This window comes from Aotus nancymaae, unplaced genomic scaffold (assembly GCF_030222135.1).
Source record: "Aotus nancymaae isolate 86718 unplaced genomic scaffold, 86718_ANA_hifiasm-v0.15.2.pri h1tg000067l, whole genome shotgun sequence".
NCBI classification, from domain to species: Eukaryota; Metazoa; Chordata; class Mammalia; order Primates; family Aotidae; genus Aotus; species Aotus nancymaae.
This window is the reverse complement of record NW_026988482.1, coordinates 40363904-40389901: the sequence shown is the minus strand read 5'-3', so window position 1 is coordinate 40389901 and position 25998 is coordinate 40363904. Positions and strand designations below refer to the sequence as shown.

At 40.7% G+C, this 25998-nt stretch overlaps 1 protein-coding gene and 1 long non-coding RNA gene across 15 annotated transcripts in view; both read left to right on the top strand.

Annotated features, from left to right (window-relative positions):
• MAGI1 (membrane associated guanylate kinase, WW and PDZ domain containing 1) overlaps positions 1-25998 on the top strand; it is a 677859-nt gene that overhangs the window by 80629 nt on the left and 571232 nt on the right. The window lies entirely within an intron of this gene.
• LOC135270844 (uncharacterized) overlaps positions 4301-25998 on the top strand; it is a 79698-nt gene continuing 58000 nt past the window's right edge. Inside the window, exon 1 of the long non-coding RNA XR_010339008.1 lies at positions 4301-4617. This is a non-coding gene — a long non-coding RNA (uncharacterized LOC135270844). The remainder of the gene's footprint in view (positions 4618-25998) is intronic.

Here is a 25998-nt window from a genome sequence, read left to right as displayed (position 1 = left end):
TTGAGCTAAGTTTAGAATGTACCTATTTTTTCCTGTGTAAGTCTCAAAAACTTGATTTAGACTTTAAGGTTTTATGAATGTCCCTACTTTTTTTTTTTTTTTAAGAGAGAGGAAGAGGGAGGGAGTGGGAGATCGTTTGATAGAGAAGGGCATAAATCATAGTGGATGAGTTATCACGAAGTCAGCTCATGTGGGTAATGCAAGCTCAATCAAGAACTAGGCCAGGCACGGTGGCTCACTCCCGTAATCCCAGCACTTTGAGAGGCCAAGGCGAGTGGATCACCTGAGGTTAGGAGGTCAAGACCAGCCTGAACAACATGGTGAAACCTCAATTCTACAAAATCAGCTGGGCGTGGTGGTGCATGCCTGTAATCTCAGCTACTTGGGAGACTGAGGCAGGAGAATCACTTGAAACTGGGAAGTGGAGTTGCAGTGAGCCAAGATCACGCCACTGCACTCCAGCTTGGGCAACAAGAGCGTAACTTTGTCTCAAAAAAAAAAAAAGAACTAAAACAATGATAGCAACCAGGTATGCTCATTCCCTAGTAACCATTTTCTGACCTCTATCCCCATTGATCAGTTTTGCTTATTTTGGAACTTTGTACAGATAGATTCCACTTAGTATGGATTCTTTTGTGCCTGGCTTCATCTCCTCAACATTGTATTAAGATTTGTCCGTGTTACATGTAGCCATAGTTCATTCATTTTTATTTTATTTTATTTATTTTATTTTGAGATGAGGTCTTGCTCTGCTGTCAAGGCTAGAGTGCATTGGTGCAGTCACAGCTCACTGTAGCCTTGACCTCCCAGGCTTAAGTGATCTTCCCATCTCAGCCTCCCTAGTAGCTGGGACTACAGTCGTGTGCCGGCATCCTTGGCGACCTTTTGTGTTTTCTTTTTTTTTTGTTTTAGAGACAATATTTTGCCATGTTATCCAAGCTGGTTGTGAACTCCTGGCCTCAAGTGATCTGCCCATTGAGGCCTCCCAAAGTACTGTATTATAGGTGTGAGCCACTGTGCCTGGCCCATTTTGATTTCTGTATAATATTAGAGCATACATATATCTACATTTATTCATGTGTCCTACTTTTGATGATATTTGTGTTTCTTATAGTTTGGACTAATATGAATTATGATACTGTCATTATGGCCATATATGTCTTTTGGTATATATGTATCTTCATTTCTCTAGGGTATACCCCAGGGTGGAATTATAGGATTGGATCATAGACTGTGCATTTTTCTAATCCCAATAAAATACTTCTTTTTTGAGAAGGAGTCTCAATCTGTCGCCCAGGCTGGAGTGCAGTGGCACAATCTCGGCTCATTGCAGCCTCTCCCTCCAAGATTCAAGTGATTCCCCTGCTTCAGCCACCTGAATAGCTGGGATTACAGGTGTATGCCACCATGCCCAGCTATTTTTTTTTTGTATTTTTAAAATATAGGTGGAGTTTCACCGTATTGCCCAGGTTGTTCTTGAACTTCTGATTGCAAGTGATCCGCCCTCCTCAGCCTCCCAAAGTGCTGGAATTACAGGTGTGAGCCATTGTGCCCTGCCTCCAGTTCTTCCAGTTTATGTTACCATGAGTAACCTGTGGATTTCCATTATTTAACATCCTTGCCAGCACATGGTATTGATGATCTTTTAATTTTAGCTGTCTAAAAGTATGCCAACTTTGAATTTTTAAAATTATTGTGTTTCGGCCAGGCGTGGTGGCTCACGTCTGTAATCCTAGCACTTTGGGAGGCCGAGGCAGGCAGATCATCTGAGGTCAGGAGCTTGAAACAAGCCTGGCTAACATGGTGAAACCTTGTTTCTACTAAAAAGAGAAAAAATTAGCCAGGCATGGTGACATGCACCTGTAATCCCAGCTACTCAGGAGGCTGAGGCAGGAGAATCGCTTGAACCAGGGAAGCAGAGGTTGCAGTGTGCTGAGATCGTGGGACCATTTTCTTAGACCTCACCCTACAGAATTTCACACACCAGGCTCCAAATGCTGGTGGCAAGCTATGCAAACCTACACAGTTATTTACCTCTTTGAGACTCAGTCTCCTTATCTGCAAAAGGATATCATTTTACATTCCTCACCAAGGCTGGTATGAAGAGGATATCAGTCATTCCACCAAAAAGCTCGAGTTCTTGGTCCGTAGTTATTATCAAAAAGAAGTTATGAGGTTGCTCTGAGTCACAGGAAGAAATGGCTGGCTACATTGCTGTGGAACACTCTTAGATTTATTTTAGTTTATCTATTTTTAGGGGAAACAAAGTTATTTCACCCAGAGCATTAGACGTCAAAAGTCGATATATCCTTTCTGGAACTACCTTGTTTGTTTGATGTCCGGGTGTCTGTGTATGTTTTGAAGGCTGGCATGTTTATGGCTGAGCAGAACCATAAACACTCCTTGGGCCCAGGGCTGCTCTGGATTTGTGTATATTTGATACAAGGGCAGTGGAAAAGGAAATCATCTTCAGCTTGTGTTTTGACACAGAGGAGTTTTGCTTTTCCTTTATCAACTCTCTGCATCCTCCACCAAAAACAAACAAAACTCCGGCATGGGTAAATATTGTGACTGGCAGCCTTAGTGGTGTTGTTTTTCCCTTTGCTACAATTGCAGAGAGACTGAGGGTGGCATTGTAGAAGATCCATGGTTGTCATTCTGATATTTCAACCAGAACCGTGGCAATTCTGGAAATGAAAAAGTGAAGGAAAGAAAAATAAGAATTACAAGATAAAAAAATTTTTTTCCCAAGGGAAATTGTAAGGCAATTCAAAGATGGAAAGGAAAAAAATGTTATATGGGTTTGCATTTCTTCTCTTATCACCCATATTCATCACGCCACCACTCCTGAGCCTTAGACTAGATAGACTATTCAAACGCAGTTGAGCTTCATTTCAGGTGGGTTATTTGGTACCTTCCCTCCCAGCCTTCTGCTTCATTTAGGCTGCTCAGTGAAACTCAGATGGAATTGAGGTGCACCTGGTCTAGGAGGCTCGGAGAGGTTTAACCACTTATTATGTAGCCACTGAGAGTTTGACCTGGTGGCATTTCATGTGCATTTAATTATGTTTGTTTGTTTATTTATTTATTTATTTTAAGACAGAGTCTCGCTCTGTCACCCAGGCTGGAGTGCAGTGGCGCAATCTCAGGTCACTGCAAACTCTGCCTCTCGGGTTCAAGCAATTTTCCGCCTCAGCCTCCCTAGTAGCTGGTATTACAGGTGCCTGCTACCACATCTGGCTAGTTTTTTTTGTATTTTTAATAGAGATGGGGTTTCACCATCTTGACTAGGCTGGTCTTGAATTCCTGACCTCATCATCCACCCGCCTTGGGCTCCCAAAGTGCTGGGATTACAGGCATGAGCCACTGCACTCGGCCCTATTTATTTAAGAGACAGTGTTGTTGAGGCTGGGCCTGAACTCCTGGGCTCAAGTGATCCTTCTGCTTTAGCTTCCTAAAGTGTTGGGATTACAGGTGTGAGCCACCACACTTGGCCAAGGTTATTTTTTATCAGCTTAAAAAGTTATTTACCTCTAATGTGTTTTCTTCACTTCCCCCTCCTCCTCCCTGTTTCTGTCTTTCTCCCCATCTCTCACTTTCTCTCTGTCTCTGTCTCTCTCTTTCAGGAAGTGAGTAAGGGAAGAAAGACCGGATAAGAGAGAAGTTAAAATTGCCGTACTCTGATTTCATCAACAGGACTGGATCCCTCCATGTAGTCTCTTACTAACTGCATGATTTTGAGCAAATTCCTTCATTTCTCTAAGTCTTACTTTTTAAATCTCTCAATGGAGGTAACACTCATTTGTGTACCTCATTTGTTATAAGGGTTATGTTCAGAATGACAAATGTGAGAATTTGCACAAATAGCAGCAACTGCCCTTACTGGCACTTCCTCAGTGCCAGGCACTGTTCTGAGTACCTGCTTGGTATATATCCTCAACAGCTCTGTGGGTTGGGGCCTGTGGTTTATAGGTGAAGAAACTGAGGCAGAGAGTGTTTAAGAAACTTGACTGGCCAGGCAAGGTGGCTCACACCTGTAATCCCAACATTTTGGGAGACTGAGGCAGGTGGATCACATGAGGTCAGGAGTTTGAGACCAGCCTGGCCAACATAGTGAAACCCCATCTCTACTAAACATACAAAAATTAGCCAGGTGTGGTGGTGTGCACCTGTAGTCCCAGCTATTCGGGAGGCTGAGGCAGGAGAATTGCCTGAACCTGGGAGGTGGAGGTTGCAGTAAGCCGAGATTGCATCACTGCACTCCAGCCTGAGTGACAGAGCAAGACTCTGTCTCAGAAAAAGAAAAGAAAAAAAAAAGCTTGACTAAGATTCCTCCAGCAACAAGTGGCAGAGCTGAGATTGGAATGTGACGCAGTGTAGTCCTGAGTCTGAGTCCTCTGTTGCAGCACTGCTGTTTCCCCACTGTGCCTCCTGAAAACACACCCCACCCCTCCTCCTTCGATCTGTAGATAACTGTTTCACAGTTTGACATAACTTCCTATGTAATTTGAAGCAACAAACCTGGGGTCAGACAATCCACTGCCTGTGCATCTTGCCTGTTTCCGGATCTGTCGTGTCACAGCCATTTTCCATGTCAGTGCCTATGGCTCTACCCAGGTAAAAAATTAACCACCTTGGCCAGCGTGGCCCCTGTCACTCTGGCTTGGCGGGGGCTGGCTTTCTTTCAGAACAGCCCCGTTCTAGCTGGCCTGCTGCCTAGGCCCTGGCTTTCTTTCCCACAAAGTAGCTTCTGAGAAAAACTGTGGGAAACAAATGACTTCAGAGGTTTTTAGAAACAGAAGTGCAAACTCTAACAAATTTCATCTGGCCCAAAAATGTTATTACCAAAATCTTGAAAACATTTTCTTATAGGATTATTCCCCCAAGGTTGTTAATCTGAGAATGATCTAGGGCTAACAGACCTGACTTTTTGCCCCCTGATATTGGAGTCTTGTGTAGTTGAATGCCAGAGTGTTGGGGGGTGGAGGTAAAATATTTCTCTGGAGGAAATGAAGTCATTTTATTTAACATTATAGTTACCTCTGGGACTCTATCATTTCAGAAAGGGAATGCCAGTTCACACAGCCAAAATGAAGCTTTTAAATTAGTCCAAGAAACCTTTTAAAAGGTAGCACTAGGTTTTCAGATCCACAAATATTTATTGAGTCGTATCTGTCCTAAGGATTCTTGCTGTGGTTAAATTTTACCTAATGAGCATTGCCTAGTCTAGGTAAATGTTATTGTAACGTTATCTGCTTCTCTCTTTTAGTGGTTGGTGTTTTACTTTGGGTGCTACAGAGTGGCAGCAAGCTGCACTGTTTCTGTGCTGAGGTTATTGTGTGAAAGAGGCTTATCTGGCCCTGTGAGCCCGGCACAGCAGGGAGACAAGCCTTCATTTGTTCAGTGGAGGAAAGAATGTGGCCTTGTACACCTGCCTCCCTGGATACACCTGTAGGGCTGGTTTCTCTGCTGAAACCTCCCTGTGGAGCTCTTGACACTGCTGCAGTTGGCTCAGCCCTGGCAACATTGTCAACAGAGACTGGGCTTGGAGGGACCCGGGTTTCTGTGTCCTTCTCTTGCTGGTTAAATCCCAAGTATGTGTGTAATCGCTCTCAAGCTGGGGAGGTGAAGTTGAAACCTGGCTTATCACTGGGCCTAGATTCTCCTGCAGCATATTTTAGATAAGAGTGGAAAAAGTGCCAGGCCCAGCATTAGCTGCCCTGAGACTGAGGAGCTTTGTTTTTCCTCATGAAGGCATTTGGTTTAGTCTGGAAATATGCCTGTGAATAGGCCAGAAGGTATAAAGGCAGCTGTCCTTACCTTATCTAGTTTTAATTTTTCAGCAAGTGATTTGGAAGCAAGCATGAAGATTTGATCAGAACCTTTGCTCACTTGCAATGAGTAGAATCTTGTTGCTTGTTTTTTCTGGTATTGTCCTCCTCTTGAAAACCCCATAAGCAGCTGCTCTCTGTTGAAATTCCAGTTCTGTGACCTTGGGCAAGTTACTTAACCTCTCTCTGAGCCTTGGCCGTCTCATCTGTAAAAGGGGTAGTATAATAATAGTACTCGACTCATAGGTTGTTTTAGGGATTACAGAGTTAGTATTTGTAGACCTCAGAACAGTATCTGCACCTGATAAGTGTTATGGAGGTGTTTGTCAAGACAAACAATGGGAAATACTTTGTACAGTCAATTGTATGAAGTGCCACTGATACTTATGTGGTCTTTCTGGTTGGTGAATATTCTAACACACACAAATTAATCATTAGATCCAAAGAATTGTGTTTTGGTATATAGTAAAGATACTCTTTTCTTTTAAATATACACTGCTTGCTGTTCTTCCTGTTCCCTTTGCAGAGCAAAAGTATCGGAAAAAAACAAGTGCAAGCACTTCCTTCTAATATTGGTTTGGTTGTGGGCAAAAACAGGAATTATGAGTCATGAACACCAAATTAACAGGAATGAGCCAAGGCAAAATGACATCCTAAGGATGGAGGTCATCTTTGACAAACAGACACACAGATTTATCAGGCATTACAACAGCATTCTTAACCTTAACCTTGGAATCCACGGGCCCCAAGAAGTCTGTCAGAGAAATAGGGGATCTGCAAATTCGGGTGGCCTTAAAGTTATCCATCTACGCTTTCACTGACCCCTAACCGAACTTGAGCATTTCGTTTTATTACGAATGTAGGCAACAAACCACAGTGGCAGAATACTTCTGACTTTGTTGTCAGTAGGAATCTCAGATATTTTAATATCACATTACAGTCTCATTTACACTTATCACTGCAGTAGCTAATAGATTCACCACTATTTATTTATTGTTCTTCATTGCCTTAATTAATCATTATATTATAAATTTAATAATTTTTTTTCACTACAGTTCAGTATAATTAGTTTCCTTTGGACTCTTACACATTTTATTTTATTCATTTATAAACATAATTCTGAGGTAATAATAGTCATTACTAGACTGCCAAAGAACTCCAAGCACAAAAAAGATGAAGGAGTTTTAAAGCTGAAGGCTTAAGCTGATTTGAATCACTAGAGCTGTGCTGTCCAATAGAAATATAATGTGAACCACCTGTAATTTGAATTTGTCTAGTAACTACTTTAAAAAGTAAAAAAGCAAAGGTGAAATTAATTTTAATACCTTTTATTCCATTAGATATATTTAAAATAATATCATTTCAACAGGTAGTCAATATTAAAGTTACTTGTGGGATATTTGATGTGTTTTTCCTAAGTCGTTGAATCAAATGTGTAATTTATACTTTAGAGTATATCTCCATTTCGATGGACAGTTTCATTGGTAGCATTTGATCTGTTTTTACGTTTAACAAAATTACACTGAGAAAGTAGATTCAGGTGGTTCCAAACACATGAAATGTTTTCCACTAACAGCATTGAGTATTTTAGATTTAAATCATTGAAGATGAAATAAAATGAGAAATTCAGTTCCTCAGCCACGTGAGCTGTATGACAAGCCCGTAGGGTCTGCCGGGGGTTACCATATTGGACCACGCAGCTCCAGAGCCTGACTCCACACACAGTTCTCTGGGAGGAGAATACGGTGATTGAACGGATGCTTTGAATGTGGCCTAACATAAATTCGTAAACTTTCGTAAAACATTATGAGATTTTTTTTCCTCCCTCCCCTGCCCTCCCCTCTCCTTCCACTCCCCTTTCCTCCCCTCTCCTCTCTCCCCCGCTTCTTTCTTCCAGCTATCGTTGTTGCTAGTATATTTGATGTGTAGTCCAAGACAATTCTTTATTTTAATGTGGCCCAGGGAAGCCAAAAGAGTGGACACCCCTGCCCTAAGGTATCCCTGTACTCTACCCGTTTGTTAGTAGGTCCTCACGTGGGTAGTGACTGCACACAGTGCAGAGCTCTGTCTGGGACTTTGTGTGACTCAAGGGAAGCATTTCCATTTAAGTGGTGGCTTTTGCACATCAGTGGGGGGTAGCATTTTGTAATTTCCATTCCAACCAGTTGAAGAGGGATTTACAAATTCTTGGAAAGGAAAGATTATAATTTTTTTTCCTTTGAGCAATCTTTGGCATAACAATAGAGTTTAATTTACATAGGGATTTTTAGTACTTTGCTTATATTCTTTGTTTGTTTTTCTCCTGTAGTGTCTTCCAGAAAGGATAAGCTGCGGGACACATTTTAATCTTTTAAATTAGTTTTTCATTGATTCTCAACATTCTTTGACTATCATTCAACAGCAAGGGTACAAGCCTAGGCTTTCAGTCTTTTGGGGCCATGGGAGAATATGCAGATCTATGCAGAGGCTCCTTACCAGAGGGGTTCTTTGAGTCTCCATGCCTCCCAGGCCTTTCGCTAAAGTTGTTAGAAATGTCTTTTCCTTTTCAGGAGTGGTCACTGAACTAAAGCTCGGTAATTTCAGCCAATGCTAAGTTATCCACTTGGGTGGTCCAGTCTACTTTCATCTCCTAACTTGTTTGTTTAACTTTAATACTGAATGTGGCTTTTTCTTTTCTGTTGATTAACATTGACAAGTGGAAAATATTGCTAGTCCTGATCTAGTATTTTTTTTCTTTTGAGATGGTCTGGCTCTGTTGCCCAGGCTGGAGTGCAGTGGTGCAATATCAGCTCACTGCAACCTCTGCATCCTGGGCTCAAGCCATCCTCCCACCTCAGCCTCCTGAGTAGCTGGGCCTACAGGCACACACCACTCTGCCCGGGTAATTTATGTGTTTTTTTGTAGAGGCAGGGTTTCGCCATGTTGCTGGTTTCAAACTCCTTACATGCATGTGCCACCATGCCCAGCCCTGATTTAGTTTAAATATAAAACTGGAGCCTAGATATAAAAGTAAAAGAAACTTTTTTCCCTAGATAAAAAAGTTTAAAAACTGGGGACTTTAGGTAGATGTGGAGGTTAAGGTTTAGATCCTACCAGTAAGTGGACTTTCCCCATGTATCACTTGTGATGTATCTTGGCACGTTGGAGAGAAAGTTGAACTCTTTTGAGCCTTAGGAACTTGGAGGCATGTCTCATACTTCAGCTGAATGCTGGACATGTTGAATATTATACTGTGCTAGGACTTGCGACCGAGAATAAAAAGCACATTTCCTTCTCATGAGGGATTGTTGTCTTGGTAAAATGAAGCAGTAAACTTGGACAAGTCTAAATGATGATTGAGACAGAAGATAACATTTGTCAGTGAATTCTGTTTTGTTTTCTTAAGTCTGCATCTAATGGAACTTAGTGATTTCCAGCTAGCTAGTAATAATAACAACAGAAATAGCAATTGACCTTTAACACCTCATCCAACAATGTTTAGTGGGAGCAGAATATAGGGACGCAAATGATAGACACGGAGCTTGCATCATTTTAATATGCAGGTGATGGGAAGGTATCTGATATGACATGTGCTCTGGACCAAGGCCCTTGCCTTTATTTAATAAGTGGAGTGAATAAAAATTTATAGCCAAATGTCATGATGGCAGCAATGGAACTGTGCTTCGAAAGTGACAAATGCTTTGAGGAATATAGAGTGTCTGACAGGACGTGAAGGAATAACAGCTGCCATCTTTGCCTGTCTTTTTCTCTGTGCTACATTCACTTTGCTGTTGTCACCTTCTTAGGCTGGTGACTGGGCAGTTGGAAGAGACTGTGGATAATTCAATTTGGGTATTTGGCTTTGGGACATAAAATTGAACTACATAATTCATGAATAGGTTTCTGTAGCTTCACCTTCGTGCTCTGTAGAATGTGTTGACTGATAAAGGATTTTATGATGCTAAAATCCTAACAGTTTTACCATTAGCTTAAATATTATTTCTTGGCATATATAGCTTTTTAAATCTGTGGGTCAAAGATAGACTTCCTCATTTGAGACTTATGATTTGTTTTATAAACTTATTGAATAAGCTAAGCCAGTTTGAATTGTATCCTTCTCTTTTAAAGAAAAGATTTCCCCAACTTAAACCTGGATTTAGATGTCTTTTGGGTTAACCCTACTGAACTTTCCAAGAATTTTTCAGGCTTCTGGGCCTAACTGAAATTGTAATTTAGTGAGGCTGGACAAGTGATTTTTAATTTCATTTGAAAGTTACCATAAGCTCTACTTTAGCAATTTGGTTTTTAGAATAATAAAAGAGCACATGTATTGGGCACTTTATTTAGGCTATTGCAATAGGGAGAACTTTCATTAATGAGGAAAGTCTCAAAGAAAAGGGAGAAAATTTGGGGTTTTATAAAACAAGGGAGTCATTTAGGAAGGCTGGAGGTAAATCTTACAACATTCCAGGGTAGTGTCCATTGCTGCTAGAAACAATTATTTTTAAAAAGGTATTGCTAGGTGGGTCATGGTGGTTCACACCTGTAATCCCAGCTACTCGGGAGGCTGAGGCAGGAGAATCCCTTGAACCCAGGAGGTGGAGGTTGCCTTGAGCCGAGATTGCGCCATTGCACTCCAGCCTGGGCAACAAGAGCAAAACTCCGTCTCAAAAAAAGAAAAAAAAAAGTTAATACTGAAAATAAAATAAAGTAGCTGGGCATTATGGTACATGCCTGTAGTTAGCTACTCAGGAGGCTGAGGTGGGAGGCTTGCTTGAGCCCAGGAGATCCAAGCTGCAGTGAGCTGTGATTGCACTGTTGTACTCTAGTCTGGATAACAGAGCAAGACCCTGTCTCAAAAAAATAAAGCAAAAAACTGATATTGCTGATTAAAGCTTTCACTTGAAAGCCTCAACAGTAATCAGAAATGTGTAATTTATAATTAGTGCAAATTGAGCATAATAATTTTATTATAGCTTACCTCAGTGTATTCATTTGATTATTTTAAAATATAAACATAGGAGTTTTCATCCTCTAAATTTATGTCAGAATTTAGAGACATGTTGTATGATTTTCTCCATTTTAGGTTGATTGTATAATTGTTCCAGGTATTAAATATATTTAGAGGATATTTATACCTTACATATTCTGTTTGGGGCATTACAAATTCTAATCCTAGAATTATTTTAGATAAAACCATACATGTAAAAAGACAGAGGCCTCTTATCTTAGCATTTTGTTAGTGTGCTTTTAGGAACTGTTTGCTATGGCTTACAGATACAATTTTCTTCCAGCATTGGGATCCTCTTTCCTTCAATAACTGCAGGCAACATAAGCTGGGGAGTTATTTTATATAACAATAGGATAAGATGTTATTTGTTTATAAGTTATTCAGCGTCTAAAGGCCTTTAGGTACCAAACATAACACAAGATAGAAAAGAAACAAATTTGCCTTGACATTTAGCTGTAAATTGAAATTAATTCATATAAAATACTGAGATGAAACACTTTAGTTGTAGAGTTTTGCATACTGCTTAGCTTTCATGATTTTGTCACTTTAGATTTCCATTCAAAAGTGTGCTTTTAAACTCTGTAAACTCATTAGCTGAATAAAATTCTCCAGCTATCCACTTTTTCCTGTATTTTTTTACTCTGCAGGCAAAAACACCATTTTTAATATTTAACATTCTTACATGATCTCTTTCATGTGGATTGTTTTTCGTTTTCTTGTCCCTGTCCCTACCTATTCTGGAGTCATCATAGGCCGGTGGGTGCACTGCCAGATCTGGGTGTGCGTGTGCGGTGTCAGGATACCATTACTGGGAAATGGATGACTGCAAAACAGCGAGGCCTGCTTGTAGGGAGATGACATAACCAGCAGCTCACTGAATGCCACTGCCAAGACAAATAGGATTGAGCTCTCCCCTCTTGGTGGCTGTTCTCGTCCATGCTGAAATTCACTGCAACCCTTGGCTCGGCTTTTCTCTAACCTGGAGGAGCTTACTAAAATTTCTACCCAAAGGAAAAAAAAAACAAAGGGACCAAAACAGGATGTAAGTGAAGTTTCAATATTCTAAACCAGGAAATAAATGATGAAATGTAGAAAAGGCAGGGAGGAAATTCTAACTGGCACCAAGTTGGGAGGTCAGCATCAAAGGCCGCAAGATGCCGACCAGGACTTGTGTCCCTAAAGTTCTTTAACTTGTGCTTCTTGTGAGTTGAAGTAACACATTTTTTTATTCTTTCTCCATCACCACCCTTTCTAATTCCCAGTTACCACCCTTAGTGCCCTGGGAGGGCATGCAGGAATGACAGGAAGTTCCAGGACCTTACTTGGACAGCCACCCTAGGTGGCCACCCCCTTCCAGTGTCCATGCAGTAGGTGGACTGTAGGGTCAGGCCCAGAGAACTGTTTAAGGTGCATTTCCTCTTAAGTAAAACATAAATTAGAGAGCAAGAAAATGTTGGCTGTTGATATTTTTTTTGAGGGAATTTATTTAATACTATTTTAATATTAAAGAATTTTAAAAGAATTATTATCACTTTACTGCTTACCTCTCAAGTGTGGTTTATCCACTGCTCTGTCTCTAGCACTTAGGACAGGGCTTGGCAGTGTTAAAAGAAAAACTTCAGCCAAATTAAATTTAAAGGAGTTTAATTGAGCAATGAATGATTTACGAATCAGGTAGTCCCCAGAATCACAGCAGATTCACAGAGACTCCAGGGGTGCCTTGTGGTCAGAATAAATTTATAGACAAGAAAAGAGAAGTGACATACAGAAATTGGAAGTGAGGTGCAAAAACAGCTGGATTGGACACACACTGGCGTTTGCCTTATTTGAACAAGATTTGAACACTCAATAGTATATTACTGGTTGAAGTATGGTTGCTGAGATTGGCTAAGACTTAGTTAGCTATTGTTATAGGCGCATACTCCTAAATTAGATTTTCAATCTTGTCTACCTATTAAGTTAGGTTATGGTTGGTCCACAAGGGCTCAAATATAGAACTACAGAGTCCTTCTCAGGCCATATTTAGTTTGCTTTAACAGCATATACTAGATACCCATTAAGTTTTCATGAAATGAATGTGTGGTCCACAGATCATCAGCCTCAGAATCTCCTAGGTGGTCGTTACAAAATAACTATTAGGTACTAAGTTTAGTACCTGGGTGATGAAATAATCTGTACATCAAACCCTCATGACACAGATTTATCCATATAACAAACCTGCACGTGTACCCCTGAACCTAAAGGTTAAAAACAACAACAGAAAAACCAAATGCAGATTCTTGAGCACAGCCTAGGCCTTCAAAATCAGAATGTCTGGGAGAGAGCCCACAGAATCTGCATTTTAAAAATGGTTTCCCCTGCAGATCCATTGGTGCTCTCAGTTTTGAGCTCTCTTACCCTACAGACACATCACTTGTTTCCAATTTCCTTGTTGCTTTTCATATATATTGTGGATGAATTTGGTTCATGATGGATGAATTTGGTTCCTGTCCTCTATTTCATGCCCCATCACAGCAATATTAGGTAATGGATATCCTCAATATAATGAATGAATGCCAATATTATATAATGAATATTTGCCTGGCTGTTACACATTTTAATGCTGTCGGACAAAATTGACACTCTCCTTATTATTACCTATTTCCCCATTGTTGAATTACCCACCTCTCTACCTCAACTATCTTCCTTTATGCTGTATTGTTGCAGAGAGTATGAAATTTAGACATACGTCTTTGTTTTCTTTTATTTTTGAGCTATTTCTTTAGTGAGCTGGGTGTTCTTTCTAGAAGTTTCTTGCACACAGGATATCTAATATCCAAAGGGCTTCCTTCATGGTTCCCTCCCTCCATCCCTTCCTTTTCCTTTTTTCTGTTCTTTTTTTCCCCCCCCTTTTTTTTTTGAGACAGAGTTTCACTGGAGTGCAATGGCATGATCTCAGCTCACTGCAACCTCAGCCTCCCAGGTTTAAGCCATTCTCCTGCCTTAGCCTCCTGAGTAGTGAGGTTTCACTATGTTGGCCAGGCTGGTCTCGAACTCATGACCTCGTGATCTGTTCATGGCCTCCTTAAGTGCTGGGATTACAGGCGTGAGCTACCACGCCCAGCTGTATTTCTTTTTCCTAGGGCATGAGTTAAGATTCAGAGAGAAAAAGGGACATTTTCAAAGTATGTTTCTCCATCTTCTCCCAGCAAAAGAAACACAGAACAAAACAAAAATATAGCCAATCTGACATGAAAAATGCAACTGTAAACATTATAATTTCTCTTTCAAATAACAGAGTTGAATAGGTTGTATTTGTTTAACAAGCACTTACATACCACTTGCTATAGGTCAACACTCTTGTGGGCATTTTACAAATTTTTTTTTTTTGAGACGGAGTTTCACTCCACCACCCAGGCTGGAGTGCAGTGGCATGATTTTGGCTCACTGCAACCTCTGCCTCCTGGGTTCAAGGGATTCTCCTGCCTCAGCCTCCTGAGTAGTTGGGATTACAGGTGCATACCACCATGCCCAGCTGATTTTTGTATTTTTAGTAGAGATGGGGTTTCACCACGTTGGCCAGGCTGGTCTCGAACTCCTGACCTGAAGTTATCTGCCTGGCTTGGCCTCCTAAAGTATTGGAATTACAAATATTCACCCTCAAAACAAAATTTGATCTGCATAACAACCCTCTAGGGTGTAGATGCTCTTATCTCCACTTACGGATGAGGAAAGTTAGACACTTGCTAGCATTCTGCATGATATACTTAACTGTAAAATCAGAAAATGACAGTAATAATTAGAACTTTGACCTCATATTGAACAGTGGTAGTTAGAAACCAAAAAGAGAGCCAACCATTTTATATTAGAGTTGGGATCATGCCAAATGTTTTTTCTGGCCCCAGGGTAATGGGTCTGGGAGACCAAGCAAATTATGTTCAAATCCCAGAATGATCAACTGTCTGTTTGAGGCTATTAAAATATATCTGTACTTCTCCAGAGCACAGATAAAACTTCTTCAGATATCATTTGCTTGTTTCTGGGCAAAGCATGTGAAAGCCAGTCACCCTCAGTAAGGAATTCTTTTGGTTTAAAACTGAATATTTCACTAGTGTCAGGATTACTCCTTTTGGTGGTTTTTTAACGTGGGTTTTTTTTTTTTTTTTGCAAGTGGTGTTATATTAGCCATTATTAAAAGTAACACTTCTCACAGTCTATACTGTGCATACTTCGTGGTGAAGCTGCTGGTCACAGGTGAGGAAGGAAAGTGACATTCTTAAGAAAGCTAAGGATGGGTGCGGTGGCTCATGCCTATAATCCCAGCATTTTGGGAGGCCAAGGCAGGCAGATCACTTGAGCCCGGGAGTTCAAGACCAGGCTGGGCAACACAGTGAAACCCCGGCTTTACAAAAAGTAAAAATAATTCGCTGGGCATGATGGCGCATGCCTGTAGTCCCAGCTACTCAGGAGGCTGAGGTGGGAGGATTGCTGGAGCCCAGGAAGCAGAGGCTGCAGTGAGCCAAGATCACATCACTGTACTCCAACCTCATCAACAGACTGAGACCCTGTTCCAAACAACCACAATGACGACAACAACAGAAAGTTAATACTTTTCCTTTAATGCCTCAAAGCCATTGGGAAACACTTCTTATTTCTAAGAACGTTATTTTCTTCATTTATAAGAGAAGCCAAACTCAACAGCTTTAGACTTTAAAGTTGGGGTTTCATTTCAATGGTGTTCAAGTAGCAGTGGTTCTTAAGAGGGTGTGGGGTGGGGGATATTGTCCTTTTAGGCGACAGTTCGTAATCTGGACTCATTTTTGGTTGTCAAAACTGTGGGAGTGCTACTGCACATAGAGGGTAGAGGCCAGGGATACTGCTTAAACATCCTACGATGCACAGGACAGTTTCCCACCACAAAGAAATATCTAGCCCCAAATGTCAATAGGACCAAGGCTGAGAAAGTGTCCTTTGGAGCAATTTGTTGCAATTTTGTGTTAGTGAACTGTCTTGTTGTTTTTTTTTTGGAGATGGAGTCTTGCTATGTTGCCCAGGCTGCAGTGCAGTGGCGTGATCTTGGCTCACTGCAACCTGTGCCTTCCAGGTTCAAGCCATTGAACTGCCTCAGCCTCCTGAGTAGCTGAGATTACAGGCTTGTGCCACCATGCCTGGCTAATTTTTGTATTTTTAGTAGAGACGGGGTTTCACCATGTTGGTCAGGCTGGTCTCGAACTCCTGACCTTGTTATCTGCTTGTCTGGGTCTCCCAAAGTGCTGGGATTACAGGCGTGAGCCTTTGCACCCAGCCCCTGTCTTCGTTTTTACTAGGGGTAATGTAATTCTAATTCTTTGTACCTTGATTCCATTTATGTTTTTTTTCTTGAATACTGTTTCATTTGAAATTATAAATTTTGAGGGTGGGGGCAGTGGAGGGAAGAGGTGACAGATGGTGTCAGTTGCCAGGAAAACTATAGTACCGCTTAGAGTTTCCGTCATTGTTGAATTTAGGAATAAGCGAGGATGGTTTAAGGTTTGGGGTTTGTGGGGACTTGAGAGATCTTCCGCTGAAACATGCTATGAACAAACTAAATCATGGGTAATACCTTGTGGGTTGTCTCTGGGTTGTGCAGTCTGATAGGCACTTTGCTTACATTTATTTTATTTCTTATAATAGTTCAATAAAATTCAAAATGTTACCAATATTAAAGTCGAGGAAACAATTTCAGTAGAAAAGTAATGAGACCCATGTTATAGATTGAATGTGAATCTCTCCAAAGTTTTTATGTTGAAATCCTAACCCTCAATGTGATGGTGTTAGGAGGTGGGACTGTTGGAACCTCTGGGAGGTATTTAGATCATAGAGGTGGAGCCCTCTTGAATGGGATTAGTGCTCTTATAAAAGAGACCCCAGAGAGCTTACTCACTTTCTTTTCTGCCACATGAAGATACAATGAGAAGATGGCAGTCTACATCCCAGAAGAGGATGCTCAGCAGAACCTGATCATACTGGAACCCTGAACTTGGACTTCAGCCTCCAGTGCTCTGAGAAATAAATTTCTGTTACTCATAAGTGACCTAATCTATGATATTTCATTATAGCAACCTGAATGGACTAAAACATCCCCAAGTTTCTTGTGGAAGTGTGGCGTACAGAGTAAATTCTTTGAGTAACCGTTCTAGTATTGCCTTCCCTAAGTGCTCTCTGCTTTGCTTGGAATAAGAGGTAGGAGGGTTTGGATAACACGCCCCTGGGTGTTATTCTAGTTGCTTCGCTGCTTTCCCTCCTAAAGGGTGGTGTAGCCCAGCTCTTGGCACATGGTGGCCAGTGATGTAGAAGTTCTATTTCTAAGGATTAAAGAGGGAGGGCTGACAACAATTAGGCAACTTGCAGCCTCTGCCACACTCATATTTCAAGATTCTTCTTTGTTTTTTTTCATTTTAGTCACTTAATGATTCTTCCTTCTTTTATTCTTCCTTGATCTGCAGGGATTGTGAAACAATCCAGAAACTTAGTAATATTAAATATTATGGACAACATTTATCAAGTGGCCACAATGTGCTTACTAATGTCCAAATAAGATGAGGAATGTCAGCTTTGCTCCCCAAATCTTGTTAGACTCAAACCCTCATGAGACTTGGTACCATGACTGCTTATGTCCTTTTATTCCCCAAATCAATTCCCCTTTCCTTTTTTATTGGGTTTTAAATGCAGAAGACACATTCAGGGAAGATCAGAGGGCCTGTCTGAGTTGGAGAAGTAGGAGTTGGTATTTTACAGAGCCTGTGACAGTCATACTTCATGATTTAGATGGGCCCATAATTTCACTTTCACCATTGAAATATTTTTTCCCAAATTAGAAAATGAACCATCGTTAGTGCTATTTGACAGTGTTTCTTTGGGATGCTTTTCATCATTCAGTCTGTTTATGAGTAATTAAAGATCCACCATCATCATCTACATTTAGCTGTTTGTGATTTGTGCAGAGTTCACATTGAGTTATTGATTTTACCCCCTGCAGTGTAAACATGAAAGACTATGAAATAATGATCTTGCTGGTAAAATGTAGTTTGCATATTTTTTAATAATGAAGACATTTGGCTGTATTAGTCTTCCTGCCCATAGGAATAGAAATGTGGAAACCTGAAGGAGATATAAAAGGCATTTTTTTAAAAAAGGGAAATAAAAAGAAAAGCTCTTCATGTACAACTCTAGGGCCACAATAAATTCAAAAGAATTTATTTTCTTGATGACTTAGTAGCCCATTTAATTCATAATCCATGTTAGTTTAAAGTCAATGTAAACTGGTTTATGTGTTTTTCTTTAGCAATATAATAAATTGATTTTGAGATGGGGTGCAAAAGAATTACAAGTGCTAGTGTTTTACTCTAGTGACTGAGGGTCTTCTAAATTAATGAGTTAAACAGGACAGGATATAGCATCAGAAGAGAGTTCCTGCTGTTTACCTACAATGGTTGCATCCTCACTAAAAAAAATATGCACTGCCCTCTACTACAAAGACACCCGCCAGAACCTTGTTCTTTTGTCTTTGAGAACTGTTTCCCCTTGTGCTCTGCCAGCCTATCACAATAAAGTGGTTTCAATGATGTGGTCTCATTGCAGGAAATGTTTAATGAGTCTCAGGAAAACTATAAATAAATCTTATGTCATTGTTACACCAAAGAACATCTTCAGGCCTTAGATAATTAGGATGTCCCGCCTAGGTTTATTATGAGAAGTTTTCATTCAAAGAGGTGTGTTCTTGATACTTGATTTTAATTTATTTTATTCTGGGCTTTAAATTGTCCTGCCTCAATGCAGAAAAAAAGAGAAGTGTCAAGTCTCTTGGCTAGTAGGGAGGTTGTCATTTTTAACAATGTCCTCATAACACAGAAGGGGACATTCAGAGGTTGGTCATCTTGTCCATCTCTAGCCTGCAAATATTAGTAGTACTCGAATCACCTTGAACAGATAAGTGAGAACAGAGTTTGTTGTTAAAGGTCCTTAAAGACCTTTATTTATATTAATTTAATATATTTAATATATTTATATTAATTTATTTAATATATTATTAAAGTATATTTCAAAATTTTTCCTCTGAGTAACATTTTAGTTAAATTGAAAGAAACTGTTTCTATCCACTGACCTAATTCTTTATTTCTCATGAAAGCTCTATTTTTATTTGTAGCTTAGATAATTGAAGAATGTTCTTAGCAGCTTGAAGTTTGTCTTCCTTGTATGCATTTGGATTTGATAGGAAGAATGATCATATTGACATATAACATGGAATATACTTTTTAAGGTCAAGGTATCTGGTCATTTATTTCCCAATAGAATATTACTTGGTCCATATTCTTTTGATTCTGATGATTTTTTCTTTTTTAGAAAAGTACATTAAAAAAATAAATGCCATATTTAATTTTGCAAAAAAAGGAATGATAGCCTGATTTATGCTTATTTGGACTAGATTAATCATCTAACAGAACAATGTCCCTTAGGCAAAATCTTACTTAATTTGGGTATAATTTCATTATTTATCTCTTTTCCTTTTTTTTGATGTTAAACATTACTGTCTGCAGTGGCTCTCCTGCTTGTCAGAAGTTAATTAAGCTGTAACTATAAAAAACCCCACAAAATAAAAGATGTGGCTTACAGATTCTATTTAGCAGGTTAGGCATAGCCAGTTGTGCTTGTGCTTATCCAAAGCAAGCCGCCTAGCAAACACACATGCACCCTGATGGCTTCACACTGCAGAGGCTGCTGGTGGCCATGTGGTTAGACCATCATCCACAAACTAGCTCACCAGGGGAGTACTCTCAGCCCCTGACACAGTCTCTTTCCTTCCCCGTGGGCCTGCGGGCCACCTCCAGGAAAAAGCTGACTTCTAAACGATTTCCTGGTGAGCCAGCTGGGGAAGGAGAGGATTTCCTTAGCTGAACACTGAGCACTGCTATTCAAAACAGACAAAGCTAGCAAGCGCTGGAAATCTGAGGGAAAAGGGCAAGGGAGAAGTGACAGGGAGGGGCTGGCTGAGGTCTGCAAATAGGTTGCAGGAGTTTTTAAGGTGTTTTTCAGGCTGCCATTCTTTTGACAGCTCTTCGAAATCTCAAACAGTAATAACTTGCTATTGGAATTTAGATTTCAGAATATAGCCTTCCTTGTCTATTGCTAATTTACTTCACTGACGAGATTCTCTTCCTGTTAGGTGGGTATGGTGTAGGCTTTGCTTTTGGTAAGCTGTACAAAATTGTTAATCATCAGGAGGAGATACTGTCTGTGGAGAAAATTAGGTAGAAATTAACAACAACAATAACAACAACAGTTGGAAGCTGAGCTCAGTGGCTCACACCTGTAGTCCCAGCTACTCAGGAGGCTGAGGTGGGAGGATTGCTTGAGCCCATGAGTTTTAGATTGCATTGAGCTGTGATTGTGCCACTGTCCTCGAGCCTGGATGACACAGTGAGACCCTGTTTACACACACACACACACACACACACACACAGACACACACAGGTGCACATGAGACTTTGAAGGTGCAAGATACTTTGGAGTTTGCCCTCCTCCATAACTAATATATTAAAATGTACCCACTTTCCTGATGAAATATATATATCTACATAGGAATTTTTTTTTGTTTTGAGAGAGAATTTCGCTCTGTCACTTAGACTGGAGTGCAGTGGTGTGATCTTGGCTCACTGCAACCTCTGCTTCCTGGTTCAAGCGATTCTCATGTCTCAACCTCCTGAGTAGCTGGGATTACAGGTGCCCACCACCATGCCTGGCTAATTTTTGTGTTTTTAGTAGAGATAGGGTTTCGTCTTGTTGGCCAGGCTGGTCTGAAACCCTTACCCTCAGGTGATCTGTCCACCTCGGCCTCCCAAACTGCTGGGATTACAGAAGTGAGCCACTGTACCTGGTCACTACATAGGAATTTTTGATTTGCAGTTGACTTGTTGTGGATTATACTTAGGGATTCTGATTCTGCTGTTTCCCTTTGTATTTTGCAGTCAGTTCCCTTCCTCCCACCATATTCCTGATATTTCTAGGGCCTTGGGAGGTTTGTTGGCCTAGGTACTGTGTCTGTGGTACTGATGGATTATGTTACTCTGTTCTTAAAACCCTTCCATGGCTCTCCATTGATTTTAGGATGAAGGTCAGTCAAAATCTTTAACCTGGTCCTTTGTGTTCTGGCTTCTTTCTGTCTGCTGCCTAACAAAGCCCCCAAGCTTAGTAGCGTTTTTTTTTTTTTTTTTTTTTTTTTTTAAAAAGCAATGGTTGGTTATTCCTCATTATTTTGCGAGTTGGCCAGATACTTCTTAGGCTGGTTTCACCTGGGCTCACTCATCTGCCGAGTTGACCTGGGTGGTGACTGAGCTGGAAGTTCTGATGTGACTTCCTTCACGTGTTTGGCCTTGGTACTGACTGTGCTCTGAGGCACCTTGGTGTCTCTTCCACAATGATTTATTTTCCTGCAGTAGGCTAGACTGGCTTCCTTGGCAGTTTCAGGGCAGCATTTCAAAAGAGGGAAGGTGGCGGTGGCAAGGCACCTTGAGGCCCATGCTTCTGAGCTCACACAGTGTCACCGTTACCACATTCTGTTGGTCAAAGCAAGTTCCAGGCTAGTCAAAATTCAGAGGGTGAGATAGTAGATTCTACCTCTTTTTTTTTTTTTTGGACAAAATCTCTGTCTGCTGCCCAGTCTGGAGTGCAGTGGCACGCTCGTGGTTCACTGCAGCCTCAACCTCCTGGGCTTGAGGGATCCTTCTATCTCAGCCTCCCAAGTAGCTAGGTCCACAGGCACACACCACCACACTCAGCTAATTAAAAAAATTTTTTTCTGTAGAGATAGATTCTCACTTTTTTGCCCAGGCTGGTCATGAACTCGTGCCCACCTTGGCCTCCCAAAGTGAACCACCATGGCTGGCCTCTACCTCTTGGTGGAGTTTACTGCAGAGAATTCAATCTACAAAACCATTCTTACTCTTTCCACATGACCCCTTTTGTTCAACATTGTAATCACTGAGCCTCTTTCAGTTCTTTAAACTCACCTTGTTCTCCAGCTTTTGGCCTGAAAATATGTGTTTCTCTCCACCTGAAATATTCTTTCTTGCCTGTTTTTTTCTAGCTGACTACTTACTATACATAGTTTAGATTTTTATCTTCAATGTCATTTACTAAGGGTGTTCTTGCTTTCCAGGCACCCTAGCTTTGGGGAACTGTAATCTCTCTTCTGTGATCTAATAGCTCCCTATGCTTTCCTTGTCATAATAGCACTAATCATTCCTTTACTGGAATGTTTATTTTTTGTTTTTGTTTTTGGCTTTCCTGATAAACTGCATACTGTAGAAAGGTGGGACTGGTGTCTGTCTTGTTCTTACTGTGTTTGTACCTAGCACAGTGGCTTATTATAGGTAGGATTAAATAAATACTTGTGGAATACAGATAAAATTGGTGCAGATTACTTACTGACATTTGCTCGCAAGAGGATTTCAATGTTCCCCTTTGTAATATCCCCCAACATCCTCCCCTGTAGAAAAAAACAAACTTTTTCTTCTTAGCCTACAATCTGGCATCTAGCCCAATATAGGAGGGGTGGGACTTGGTTTTATAATTAGTTGTGAGCCTTTTCCTTAGATATACTGCACCATTAGTCCTGTTAAATCACTTGCTAACATCAAATGGATGTTTGGAAAAGGTTTACCTGTAGTCTATAAAATACATGGTTAAAGATGGCACCTTAAGCTAGCCTTTATTCGTAAAGAACAGAGAAAGACTTTTTGCTGCTTCATCGAACCTATTTTTTGTTTCTTCTTTTTCTGAACCTCTATGTATTTAGAATCATCCTTATAATCCCAGCATTTTGGGAGGCTGAGACAGGAGGATCTCTGGAGGCCAGGAGTTTAAGACCAGCCTGGGCAACATAGCAAGATCTGTTGCTATCTTAAAAAAAATTTGGTAAAATGTATTAAAAAACAAAAGAATCAGTTCATTACGCTAATCGCCCTCTAATTATTCCTGTGTGTATCTTGGTGTCTCACCTAGATTCATCATTTTGAAGGAATAGGGATATGTTTATACTCCATTTATTTTCCACTGTGCATGCATCCTATGATAAACAATTAATAAAACAGGCTTATCTAAGATGTCTTTCTTCTTTTACTCCAAATACTATATTTAGTATAATTTAGGAGTTTCAATGAGTATATATCCTAATCTAGCCAATTGTAGCTAACCTCCAAGACCTCTCCCTTCTTCCCAATAATTTTCACCTCCATATATTCATGGCCTTGTATAGATCCCTCCCAAGCTGAATAGGACTGACATTCAAGCCAACAGTATGTGGTAGAAATGACACAGTATTGCTTCCAAGGCTAGGTCATAGCAGAATTGTGGCTTCTGCCTTGCGTTCTTGGATCTGTCACTCTGGGGTAGGCTAGCTGCTATATTATGAGGACAGACAAGCAATGCAACCATTGAGAAAGGTCCATGTGGTGAGGAACCAGGGTCTCTTGTCAGCAGCCATATTAGTGACCATTTTAGAAGCAGATCCCTTAGTCTCAGTCAAGCCTTCAGATGAATGCAGCCCTGACCAATATGTTGACATGAGATAATGAGCCACAAACTAAACTGTCCCTGACTTGTAGAAACTCTGTGAGATAATAAATACTTATTGTTTTAGGCTACTACGCTTCAGCCATTTTGCATTCTCTCTGGACTCCAAGGGTAGGATATGGTTTTTGTCTTCAAGTGGATTAATAATGAGTTTAGTCCTGGAAAATGTTCTTTCAGCCATATACACTTATTATTTCAGCCGTACACACTTAAAATACTTATTCAGGGCCGGGCGCGGTGGCTCACGCCTGTAATCCCAGCACTTTGGGAGGCTGAGGCGGGTGGATCACGAGGTCAAGAGATCGAGACCATCTTGGTCAACATGGTGAAACCCCGTCTCTGCGAAAAAAAAAAAAAATCAGCTGGGCATAGTGGCACGTGCCTGTAATCCCAGCTACTCAGGAGGCTGAGGCAGGAGAATTGCCTGAACCCGGGAGGTGGAGGTTGTGGTGAGCCGAGATCGCGCCATTGCACTCCAGCCTGGGTAACGTGAGCAAAACTCCGTCTCAAAAAAAAAAAAAAAAAAAAAATACTTATTGAAACAAGTATAATCATAAACTTCCCTAAATGCTTAATTTTCAATGGAGCTTTTGGTTAGGTGCTGCCTAGAGGTAGATGATATTGTTTCCTCTTTCATATCAAGACTCAAACTTGGAAAAGATAGAACTGTCAAGTAAATGTAGTCTGGCATAGGATAGTGTAGCATCATACTTTATTTAAACATAATTATGAATCAGCTTTGGTTGCAATTAATAGCCTAAGCAGAAAGGAGAATGTATTATCTAGAGAAGGCAAAGTCTCATGCAACCCAAGGGGAAGGATGGAGAGGGCCTCATGAAGGGTCTTCTTCCCTCTGATTATATTTTTTTTCTAGATAGGCTTTGTTTGATTTTCCATGTACAAGGTGGAATTTGGAAGCCCCATTGGCTCTCTTATTATACGACGGCTTTAATCACAGAGTTTCTGTGGTCCAGCTTCCTTGAAAGAGAATTTCGTAGGTAGAGCTTCAAGTAGGTGCCCATGCCTAAGGAAGTCAGCCATTGCTCGGGTGGGTGGAACTCAAGGGCTGCCCAGAGCTTATTCCTGTTGATGGTATATGTATGTTGGGGGTGGTGGGAATGCTGAAGCGGATTGTGTTCTAAAAAAGAAACCTGAGGGGAAGACACATACATCAAAGTTACCTGCTATGGGAGAGAGCCAGTTTTAGAAAACATATTACCTAATCTTTCCTTTTTATTTTTGGTTTTTCAAATGAAGTCTTACTCTGTCTCTTAGGCTGGAGTGCAGTGGTGCAATCTCAGCCTACTGCAACCCCTGCCTCCCGGGTTCAAGGGATTCAAGTAATTTGAAAATGACATAATCCACAGGTCTCTGAAGAGACCTTCTTTGCATTATTTTGTACTGATTGGGAGAGAAAATGAGCAAGAAAATAATCTACAAATCAGATCAGAAAAGTGCAGGTTCAAGGCATTCTGTCCTAACAAATAAAATGGTTTAATGAAATATTTTGAAATATTTGTAAGCATCTGTGTCCACAAAAGTTAGAAAACTTGATAACAGTTTTCCCTGTTTCCAATGTCTTAGATTTTCCATCTCTTGATTTATCTCTGTAGTTTATTTTCTGGACTATTTGGTAACTCCAAGTTTCAGTAAAGTGTTTTAAAATGTGATAGTATTGCAGTGGAGAGCAGGTATTTTGAAACACGTAGTTTAGTGTCATCAAGCTTTTCTATAAGTTTGCGTATACACTTTAATCACAGTGCAATGAAAAGTCAATCGTACAATATAGGTATGTGATTCAAATGATTTGTTTCACATGAACCCACAATTGGGTTCAATTCCACATGTAATGGCAGGTTATTATAGTCCATGGAGAGGAATAATGGCTGAATTGTTTTTTACTCTGTAATATAACTTGAAGAGAACACAAGATGCCAAGTGGATTTTTGCTGTTGTTGTTCTTGTCGAGACAAGGTCTTGCTCTATCACTTGGGCTGGAGTGCAGTGGCACAATCATGGCTCACTGCAACCTTGACTTCTGGGCTCAAATGATGGATCCTCCCACCTCAGCCTACTAAGTAGCTGGGACTATAGGTGCGTGCCACCACACCTGGCTAATTTTTATATTTTTTATAGACACGGGGTTTCCCCATGTTGCCCAGGCTTGTCTCAAACTCTTGGGCTCAAGCTGTTACTATAAACGGGTCTTGATCCACACCCCAAGGGAGGGTTCTTGGATTTCACACAAGACTTTGAGGCAAATCCATAAAGTGAAGACATGTTTATTAAGAAAGCAATGCAGGGCTGGGCATGGTGTCTCATGCCTGTAATCCCAGCACTTTAGGAGGCTGAGGTGGGCAGATCTCGAGGTCAGGAGATCGAGACCATCCTGGCTAACACAGTGAAACCCCGTTTCTACTAAAAAATACAAACAATTAGCCAGGTGTGGTGGCAGTGGCACACGTCTGTAGTCCCAGCTACTTGGGAGGCTGAGGCAGGAGAATCGCTTGAACCTGGGAGGCAGAAGTTGCAGTGAGCCAACATGAGCCAAGATCTGCCACTGTGCTCCAGCCTGGGTGACAGGAGCAA